Source organism: Coenobita brevimanus, chromosome 52 (genome assembly GCF_032717465.1).
Source record: "Coenobita brevimanus isolate Jiangsu-jjx chromosome 52, ASM3271746v2, whole genome shotgun sequence".
NCBI classification, from domain to species: domain Eukaryota; kingdom Metazoa; phylum Arthropoda; class Malacostraca; order Decapoda; family Coenobitidae; genus Coenobita; species Coenobita brevimanus.
Window position 1 is genome coordinate 36,075,542 of NC_137005.1, and position 11,293 is coordinate 36,086,834.

General features: G+C 43.0%; 1 non-coding gene across 1 annotated transcript; it reads right to left on the reverse strand.

Annotated features, from left to right (window-relative positions):
• Window positions 1-1,443: 1,443 nt before the first annotated feature.
• On the reverse strand, window positions 1,444-1,516 carry TRNAV-CAC (transfer RNA valine (anticodon CAC)). Its single transcript has one exon. It is a non-coding gene; the product is annotated as a tRNA-Val (tRNA).
• Between the last annotated feature and the right edge of the window lie 9,777 nt (window positions 1,517-11,293).

An 11,293-nucleotide genomic window follows, 5' to 3' on the forward strand; every position in this document is an offset into this window, starting at 1 on the left:
AGTAAAAAGGGTATAGACAGTTACGATGTAGAATAAGTCTCTTTGGTTACTAGTTAAATCAACCCTTCAACATGCCTACACCTGGCCATCAATTGAGCTACAAGGGGTTAGGGATTATATGAGTCCTAGTTACGGGGGAAGATTAAGTCTCCTTGGTTACTACTCAAATCAATCCTTCAACATGACTACACCTGGCCATCACCTGAGCTAAATGGGGTAGGGGATATATGATAAGGTGGAAGGAGTCTAATCTTGACACTGATCACTGTTTTATTCTAACTTGGCCCAGATTTTCGTCGTTTTGCAGAATATTTCACGTAGCTCAGTGGCAGAAACAGGCAATGCTATGGCTCTACATCCTTTCCACAGCACTTCTTCGTGACTAGCACCATATCCGGGTGTTGATTTATTGTCACAACTCAGCACTCAAGACGGAGCGATGGCAATTTTAGGTCAAGTTAAAGTAAAAGGATCATGGTAATCTGCATTGGTGAAGTGTCTAATGAATGAAAACCACAGAATCTATCTATCTACCTATCTACAACCAGACGCCTTAATCTCGTATGGGGTGGCCACAAACAAATCGCCTCCATGTCGCCCTGTCCCCAGCTCTACCCCCAGCTCGCATCTCTCTCTCATACACCTCTCCACTCCATCCCTCACACAAAACCTACAGAATATATATATAACGACTGATTTCTGATTTCACAATGGAGTAAACTACTTTATTTTCACAACAAATTTTAATGTCTGTCAGGTGTGTGGGATGAGATGTGTCAGGTGTGTGGGGTGAGGTGTCAGGTGAGTGGGGTGAGGTGTGTCAGGTGTGTGGGGTGAGGTGGATGCTGAGGTTCAAAATAAATCGCTAAGGAAGAGGTATTACGGGATCTCCATTGGTCAGGTGTGCGAGCCATTAGTCAGATGTGTGGGGTCAGGTGTGTCAAGTGTGTGGGGTCAGGTGTGTGAGGTGAGGCCAGTCATGTGTGGCGCCTAGTAAAAGGAGATTGCTAGATAAGAGAGAGTGGTGACTGGTTGATATTGGCATTTTAAGAGTTAATGGATTGAGGAGTAACTTTCACCATTACACCAACAGGCCATTATGATGATGATGATGATGATGGTAACAATAATGACGATAATGACAATGAGGGTGGTGACAATAATGATGATGATAATGACGATGAGGGTGGTGACAATAATGATGATGATCAGGAGGAAGAGAATGATGATGATGATGATGGTAAAAATAATGTGATGCTTATGATGACGATGATAATGATAACAACAACGATAATGATGATGATGACGATGAGAATGACCATGATGATGACGACGATGATCGTGATAAAAATAATGATGATGATGATGATGAGCGATCCCACCTATCACAAAACACATTAAATAAACAGAAAAAATCAGAGTAAAAACATGTGTATAATACTGTGTTTTCGCCCGGGATCGAACCGGGGACCTTGCGCGTGTGAGGCGCACGTGATAACCACTACACTACGAAAACTTAAGGATGGATGGGGAATGCAAGGTCCTTGGACCTTGGGGGAATGGTGGGTGGAGCGAGCGAGCGAGCGAGCGAGAGAGAGAGAGAGAGAGAGAGAGAGGTGGGGGGGGGGTTAACGGTACAGTAGCAGCATACATCAAGGCGTTAGTGATAAAGAATGACAGGTCACAGGAGAGAGAGAGAGAGAGAGAGAGAGAGAGAGTAGTAACGGTAGACAGCATCACACCCTGAGGCAACAGCGATAAGACTGACAGGAGTAAAGAACGATACGTGTGTTATTTTTTTGTGTGCATAAGTGGGATGAGTGGATGGCAATTTTAACCTTTCCATTACGGTACCAGGCCTCTCTCTCTCTCTCTCTCTCTCTCTCTCTCTCTCTCTCTCTCTCTCTCTCTTCACTCATCGAGTATACAGTATTCAACCAATGAAATTCTACTGTTAACGGGAAAACTAACTCCTTCAGTTCGGAAAGAAATCTAACTTGAAGGGAAAAAAAGGCCTGGATTTTAGACGACTAACCAAAAAAAGAGTACACTCAGTCTTGCCATGCAGTACAAAGTCCCCTACCGGATGATACCCATACATATGTCATTGACCTTGGTAGTAGAGAGCTGGTTGTTGCACGCCACACACCCCCATGGTATGGAGAACAACTGTGTGATGTTATATCAAAATCTGTCCTTGCATGTGGAAGCTACAGAGCGGACACGAATTTCCAGACTGACGGAACCGCGCAAAGTTTGACCGATAGGGGGCTACTACCTATCTTACCGATGAAGTTAATATTGATTGTCATATATATGTATGTAGGTATGTGTGTGTACGTATATATGAATGAGAAACTTTCCTATATGTATGTATGTATATATGCCCTATAATATATATATATATATATATATATATATATATATATATATATATATGAGAGAGAGAGAGACAGAGAGAGAGAGAGAGAGAGAGTATAGCACTACACAAGGAAAACTTGAAGGTGGGAAGGTGGAGTGACTGGGATGGTGGTGCAGAGGAGCAGCAGCAGTAGTAGTAGTAATAATAGCAGTGGAAGTGCTGGTGCTGGTGGTATTTTTTAGTAGCGGCAGTAGTAGTAGTAGTAGTAGTATAAACCATTGCGTGAAGATGGGTGCTAAAGGCTGGGTATCCATCTATCTATCTATCTATCTAGCACGTAAAAGGTGGGCACATGCCTCTCCCATTCACCTGTCATAATACAACACAGGTAAAGACGCCAGGGTATCATACAGACTTTGATTTTAACTCCACTAATTGTTTCAAGTCAGCCAGGAAGGACAATCTGAAGTTACAATCATCTGACATCAGGTTTTTCTAAAGTTAATAAGCTCCCTAACACCTCTACCTGGGCGATTTAGTTTGCTTATTACACCTTGCCATCCTCTTCTGTATTACTTGAGCCATTATATCAACCTTACTCTGCATAATAACGTACACAATGATATTAGCCAGTCGTATCCAAGATAAACCGGTAAGGAAGAGGTGTTGGGGGAGATTCTTTAGTTATTTTTGGATATGGCTGGTTACTATCCTTTTGTACGTTATTTATGCAGAGTATCGCGACATTAGACGTATTTACATAACACAGGACAGCAAGGTGTAATAAGCAAAATAAATCACTAAGGAAAAGGTGTTAGGGAGCTTCCTTAAACGTCGAGAACACGAGACCCTATCTACCCTAGCCCCCCCACGAGGCCAGACGGCAGGGCACCAATTAACCTGGCCAAAAGGGGTCCAGCTCATCACCTGAACTAAACGAAGCTCCGATTCGACCCAAATGAAGCTTCGAACGAGTTAATTTCAGGATCGATAAAATAAACGCTTAATTCTCATCGGCCTTATTCAGCACTAACTTCAAACCCTCTCTGGCGACTCCACCCATTTCTTACCTTTTTTTATTGTTAACTTGATTAGGAGTTGCTAAAAGGAGATAAATGAAAGATGTTAATTATTCTGAACTGCATCTTTCGGCTCATTTGATCTTAAAGCCTGGATCTCTCTCTCTCTCTCTGGCTATCTCCTGACGAACACAGAGCTCCACAGAGACATTTCAAATTGGAAAGGTTAAGTATGGCCTTTACTACCTGCTTTATTAGAATACGCCATTTTTTTTTTTTTTGTTTCTACTTTCAAACGAATTTATTTAGCTTAGCGAAACTCTTTACTAGTCAGGGTATAATGCTCCTTTATTTCTTCCTCGCAGTCTGAGAAGTTTGTTGTGATGCTTGACATCGTCCCCATGCTCCCTAACACCTTTCCCTACGCGATTTATTTTGCCTATTACACCTTACTGTCCTCGTCTGTCACTCAAATCATTCTAACATCACCAGGGAGGCGGTGGCTGAATCGGTAGAGAGGCGGCTTGCAGTCCTAATGGACCCAGGATCGAATCTCGGCTGGGGCAGGGAACAGTTTAAGGATTTGAATTTCCTAATAAAAAGCAGACTTTCCTGATCTACCAGATGACCCGCCGACATGTCGTAAAAGTACCCCCGCTAATACCAATACACCAGTCCTGTATGAGACAGCCCTAGCATGTATTCAGTATGGACGGTGGGTGTTAGCGCCGAAGTGGTGACATGTGGAGGTGTAGGAGGACTACTGGGCCTTGGGATAGGCAACTGCCCCCAAGAAATAGGTCCTGAGCCTTTGCCCAGAGTCGGACACATAAAAAAAAAAAAAAATACTCTGCATATATAACGTACAAAATTATATGAACCACCCAAATCCATAAATTAATCGCTTAGGAAGAGGTGTTGGTGAGCCTCCTTAACCGTCGAGAATGCTAGCCTTATTCTTGCCAGATATGGTTAGATTGGAGGGTTGATTTGACTAGTAACCAAGGAGGCGCATTCCTTCACAGATCCCTAACCCCCTCCAGCTCCAAGCATAACCTAACCAACACTAACCTAACTTACCTACACCACCCCAATGCCTTCCCTCTCCTTCCCTATCACCAGGTCGTCGCTTCAAGGTAAATAATGCCTCCTTGAGATTACCCCCTCCCCAGTGATAAGATGCTTGTACAAGTGAGGGAAAATAATTAGCTTTCTTGAGTCATAAACCTCCCCAACCTACCTTACCTACCCCAGCCTACCCAAACTTGCCCTAGCTTACCCCAATCCTATCTTAAAGTAGCCCATCCTTCCTTAACTTACCTAATCTTACCCCAACTTTTCCTAACATTCCCCATCTACCCAAGCCTATCAGAAGTCCTTTATTTCCCGAACTGCTTCTCTCTGACATCGCATCCTCAGAATAGTTCCCCCCACAAACTTCAACCTACAGCTGTTCAAGTCCAACTGTTAAAAGAGGTCAACTGTAATTTGGTGTTTCTTTTTCTCATTTAATTTGTTCTTGCTTCCTCTGTCTTCTGAAACACACACACACACACACACACACACACACACACACACACACACACACACACACACACACACACAACGTCTAATTTAACTCATCTCCAAACTCATCTCAAACTGCCCTATCCTTCCTTAGCTTACGTGTTCAGCTGTTCTCAATTAACCACATCCTTTGCTAACAGTCTCATACTCTCATAACCTACTACTACCACCTATCCCTACCACTACCCTATCCCTACCCTAAACAAAGCTAACCTAACCTATCCTTTTATTTTTTTGCATCCACTAATATTTTCTATTCTCACCTTAACAACAGGCTTCCACTGATTTTCCAAACTTACTCTAGCCTCCTTAAGTTTGTCGTAAATTTCCCTAGCCTTCCCTATTTCTAACCTATTCTATCCTACCCTACCTCGTCACCCCTAACCTAGCCTAAATTTCAAGCTATCTGTACTCTTTTTACTCTAACTTGGCCCAAAATTTTCGTCCCTTTGCAGCTTATTTCATGTAGTTCAGTGGCTGAAAAAGTGATACGGCTCTGCATTCTTTCCATAGCACTTCTTCATGACTAGCATCATCTTCAACTGTTAATCTATCGGCACAACTCTGCATTCATGATGGAGAGATGGCAATTTTGGGCCAAGTTAGAGTAAACGGTGTATAGTCTTTTCCAACTTACCCTAACCTACCCCCACCTACCGCAACCCACAACCAAGCAACCCCAACCTACCTACCCCAATCTACCTCAACCTAGTCAACCAACCCCCAACCTACACCTAACCTACCCCAATCTACCCTCAACCTACTCTAATCTACCCCAATCTACCCCCACCAACCCCAGCTTACCCCAACCTACCCCTGCTCAAGTGATTGGATATTTGCACAGGTAAATCAGGTGTAATCAATTAGGCTTCCTTAAACACTCAGTATTTTTGTTGGGTAAGGAAGCTCTCTAACACCTCTTCCTTAGCGATCAGTTCCATCCTCTCTCTCTCTCTCTCTCTCTCTCTCTCTCTCTCTCTCTCTCTCTCTCTCTCTCTCTCTCACTCATATAATCCTAATTACACATATTTATTCTTATCAATCCTTACTATGCATCTTGTCTTGCTTTTGAGGTGGATGAAGAAAAATAGACAGGGACAGACAAACAGATGGATAGATAGACAGACAGATAGATACACAGATAGATAGATATACAGACAGATAGACAGACAGACAGATAGAAGGAACCACTAATCGGTTCGGCGTACCTTAACAGTTTGTGTTAATTGACTGAGACTGATTTGTGTAAGCGGGTCTGAGCCAGTCTGTCCTGAGAGAGAGAGAGAGAGAGAGAGAGAGAAAGTCAACAGAACCATTATACTTTTGACCCACCTTCTCTCTCTCTCTCTCTCTCTCTCTCTCTCTCTCTCGGCGTGTATAAACAAGGGAATAATGATGCTCTGACTTGACAAATTGCCGAAGGTGGGTAGGTAGCTGGTTTGAGAGAGAGAGAGAGAGAGAGAATCAGTTTTGGCCCTCTCTCTCTCTCTCTCTCTCTCTCTCTCTCTATTAATCTTGAATATCGAGTTGTAACATAAGACGAACACTAAAACATGATGCTAGTCACGAAGAAGTGCTGTGGAGTGGATCTAGTGCCATAGTAATGTCTTCTTTTGCCACTTGAGCTACGTGAAATAAACCGCAAAAGGAAAAACGTCAAGATCGATGAAGAAAAGATTGACTGAGAAAAAAAAAAATAGGGACGATGAATATTTGGTTGACCCTGGCAAGATATTGGAAGGAGAGGTAGACCGAGGAGGAGGGACAAAGGAAGGTAGGACAGGGTAGGGTGGGGTAAGTTAGGTAGGGCAGGGTAGGGTAGGATAAAGCAGAGTAGGGTAGGGTAGGGTAGGGTAGGGTAGGGAAGAATAGGTTAGGTTAGGTTAGGGTAGGGTAGGGTAGGATAATGCAGAGTAGGGTAGGGTAGGACAGGATAGGGTAGGGTAGGGTACAGCAGAGTAGAGTAGGGTAGGGTAGGGTTGGGTAGGGTAGGGTTGGGTAAGGCAGGCTACGTTAGATAGGAGGAAGCAATGCGTCTCCTTGGTTATTAGGCCTGTCTTCATCTGAGGGGACTGGGCAAGGAGGTGGTGAGGGGACGGAGGGCAGCACACACCCTCCCCCCCCCTCACCTAACAAGCCCATTTCTCATATAACTCAGCCGTGAAATTTCTCCCTCCTCAAGCATTCAAAGTCGACCTTATGCTAGAAGTGCTTAAGGGTTAGTTTAGCACACGATCCCTGGCTTGAGAATAAGCTAAGTGAGGATGGGAGAGAGAGAGAGAGAGAGAGAGAGAGAGAGAGAGGGAGAGAGAGAAAGAAGGGGAGGATACGATGAGAGATATGGAGATAAAAACTGAAGGGAGAGAATAGGAGTTTGGTTTGGGTTCTCTCTCTCTCTCTCTCTCTCTCTCTCTCTCTCTCTTATGCTAACAGAACTTACGGGTCATTTTAGCACGTCGACTATCCCCCCAAAATAACCTAATTAAGGTGTAAAGGATAATGGGCCTTTTGGGTAGAGTTTGTAAGGGTGAGATTGGTGGGAGATGAAACGATGGGTGAATTATGCGATGGAGGGAGGAAGGGAGGGAGGGAGGGAAATGGAAAAGGAGGGGGAGGAGCGAGAGGAAAGGAGATAAGGAAGGAGAAGCTAGGGATGGAAGGAGAGGCTAGGAAAATGGAAGGAAAGAAAGGAGTGAAAAAGTAAGAAGTATTAACAGTGTGTGTGTGTGTGTGTGTGTGTGTGTGTGTGTGTGTGTGTGAGAGAGAGAGAGAGAGAGAGAGAGAGAGAGACTGGGGGGGGGGAGAGGATGGCAGAAAGAAAAATGGAGGGGAGGGAGAAACGAGAAACAAGGCAAGATGGGAAGGTGGAATGGAGGAAGGAAGGAAGGATGGACAGAAGGAGGGAAGAAACAAGGGCAGGTAGGGAGGATGGAAGGTGAGGATAGGGAGGGAAGGAGGGAGGGAGACAATGGGAGATAGATAAAAAATGAAGGGAGAGAATAGGAGCTTGAGTTGGGTTTGCATTCTCTCTCTCTCTCTCTCTCTCTCTCTGGCTATCCATTATTCATTTTGCTCAAGTGAATACATTAAAGAATTATGAGAGTTGTTTGTCAGTGTGTCGTTACAGAGAGAGAGAGAGAGAGAGAGAGAGAGAGAGAGAGATGGGTTAAGTGTCGCCCCAAACCTAAGAGAAAATGAAGACTTCTATCTCCAACCTCTCTCTCTCTCTCTCTCTCTCTCTCTCTCTCTCTCTGCACACCTCCACCTGTCACAATGGGTCACCGGCTTAAAATTATAATTGTTCTTGATCTGTATGGCCACTTTCTGAACTATATTAGGTCTTAAAATTTTCTCTGTGGGACAAAGTTGCTGACCACTGACTAAAATGACTCGGGGTTTGGAAAATAATTGACTTTTCTTTAAATTCTAATGAGGATATTTTTCCCTTTGCCTCCCTCCTCCCCGCCGCCTCCCCACACTTACGTCTGTTCTATTACTGTTCCAGGAAGTCAAAAATTATAAGTTTCCAGACGTACATCTTTTTTGAAAGCGCCAAAAAGTATATACTGCCGCATACATACAATCTGTTGTGTACTATTTTTGCATGAGTCTGCCTCTGTGTGTGTGTGTGTGTGTGTGTGTGTGTGTGTGTGTGTGTGTGTGTGTGTGTGTGTGTGTGTGTGTGTAACAAGTGAATTCAGAACTTCACTAGAGGGGCACTCACTACAGCGCATCTCTCCGACGAGGGCAACGTAATTTCCAAACCACTCTTCATAATGGGTTTTCTCGTCACTGATTAGGATTTCACAAAAAAGTGTTTTCCGGATCCAGTATCTGTTATACGATTCGGATCGGTCCCAAAAGTTTTTCTATCGTTCCCTGGAACATGGGCTATCTACCCACCAAGTCGGGTCTAAATCTCTCTTTTTGTTTTTGAGTAACCCTGCTAACAGACAAACCAAAATGCAGGGGTGAAAACATACTCTCCCTGTCGGTGGGTAATATTTCAGTAATTACACTGACCTTCATTAACGTAAAGAAATAATTATCTATCTATCTATCTACTGCTAAATGCCTTAACCCCTTCAATCCAATTCCTTTTTATTCTTGTTCTTTCCAGATTATTTTATTCAGCTTAGGAGTGATTGTGGGAAGTGTAGATAGATAGATAATAAATAGATAAGAAATAGATATACTTTTCCTAACTCATCCACTACTATGGTGCTCTCGGAAGCTGAATGTGGGGCAGAAATAGAATAAAATATACGTCACCAGATTTCTAAGCATATTCCCAGAGAGGGCAGCTTGATGGCGGAGGGAAGAATGACCTGGAGGCAAGTCATTTGTTGCCTCCCCTTCTAGGTTTAAAATAACTGGCTATTGATAGACAGAGACAGATAGATAGATAGGTAGGTAGATAGACAGATATTGATAGACAGATAAAGATAGACAGGTAGATTGACAGATAGATATAGATAGATATACAGATTGATTGATTGACTGACTGACTGACTAACTGATTGATTGACTGATTGACTGACAAATAGATAAGAAGATAAACAGATTGAGATAGAGACAGATTGATAGAGAAACAGATAGACAGACAGATCCATACCCAAAAGGATGACCATAATCACCTCCACATCAGCCCATAACAGACACAAATCTAAAGATGTCGTACTTGTACTTACATAACTCTCTGCCTCATCTCACATCACCCCTGCCACACTCCTGCATATGATCCGTGTCTCTATGTTCGTGATGGGTCCGTGTATCTGAAAGGGAAAACAAACCTTAATTAATTCACACCTGTAATTAATCGTTATGGCAGGTATTCTCGCCAGGTACGGAGGCCCCCTAACACCTCTTTCTTAGCGATTTATTTTACAAACTACCTATTAATATTCCCTTTAATTAACAAACCATATTTCAGTCACACTCGTAATTAGTCCTTATGGCAGCTATTCTTGCCAGGTACGGAGGCTCCCTAACACCTCTTCCTTAGTGATTTATTTTACAAACTACCTATTAATATTCTCTTTAATGAACAAACCTTATTTCAGTCACACTCTAATTAATCGTTATGGCAGGTATTCTCGCCAGGTACGGAGGCTCCCTAACACCTCTTCCTTAGCGATTTCTTTTCTAGGCTACCCATCAATATCCTCTTTTTTTGCTTCTTATCTCTGTTTGATGTCGATGTAGACTGCATGATTAATATTAAAATAAATGAATATAGTAACGGTGAGGAATCAGAAATACACCGATGTGTGTGTGTGTGTGTGTGTGTGTGTGTGTGTGTGTGTGTGTGTGTGTGTGTGTGTGTGTGTGTGTGTGTGTGTGTGTGTGTGTGTGTGTGTGTGTGTGTGTGTGTGAACGAAGTATACACACATGAAGTACGCACATGTGTACTAGTGTGTCGTAGTTCACCCATGATCGCCAATCTTTATATCTAGTCATGTAAATGGCCTTAATTGATGCTTTTTACCAGAAGGACGCATTTTAATATTACAGCACACTCTCTCACTATTAAAAAAGGAAAAAAAAATCGCTTCCCGGCCATTTTTCTTTTCTTTCTTTTTTTTCTTTTTCTTTTTTTTTTTTTTGCTTCTTAAAAATGCCTAATTAATGAATTTTATCTGTGAGATTTTGTGGCATATAAAATTACCGTACTGGGATTGTCGCTTTAATTTGCAAACTACTGTACCGTCCTCTCTCTCTCCCTCTCTCCCTGCAGGGAAATGAGAGGTAGGAAGAGGGAGAGGGGAACGAGGGGAGAGCGAGGACGGGAGGATGAACAAGAGGGAGGGAAGGTAGGGAGGGAGGGAAGAATGGAGGGAAGGAGGGAAGAAGGAAGACCACTAACACCGCCCATATATTAATACGTGAGAAATCTCAAAGACTCTGGGTATGCCGCAACACCTTTCCTTAAGCGATTCATTCTAAACACTGCACCTAAATATACCCTTTTTATATTACTGATTAACTATGTAGATGTTGAAACGAGACTAGCTACATATGTGAAAATGTTAAGGCATAATGTTCATAATAAATCGCTCTGGGAAAGTTGTTTAGTAGGCTCCTATGCATACACACAATATAAAATCACTCTATGCACTACAATACACTATACACACACAAAATACACCCTCCTTGCTTGATCCTCCTTTATACACACCTGGAAGGGAGAATGATAGCAGAATTACTCCTTCCCCATGTTGGCCAAGTACGAATGTGTGTGTGTGTGTGTGTGTGTGTGTGTGTGTGTGTGTGTGTGTGTGTGTGTGTGTGTGTGTGTTCTCTCATGCAAAACAATACACCCAAGATCTATCTACCTATAGGCCCC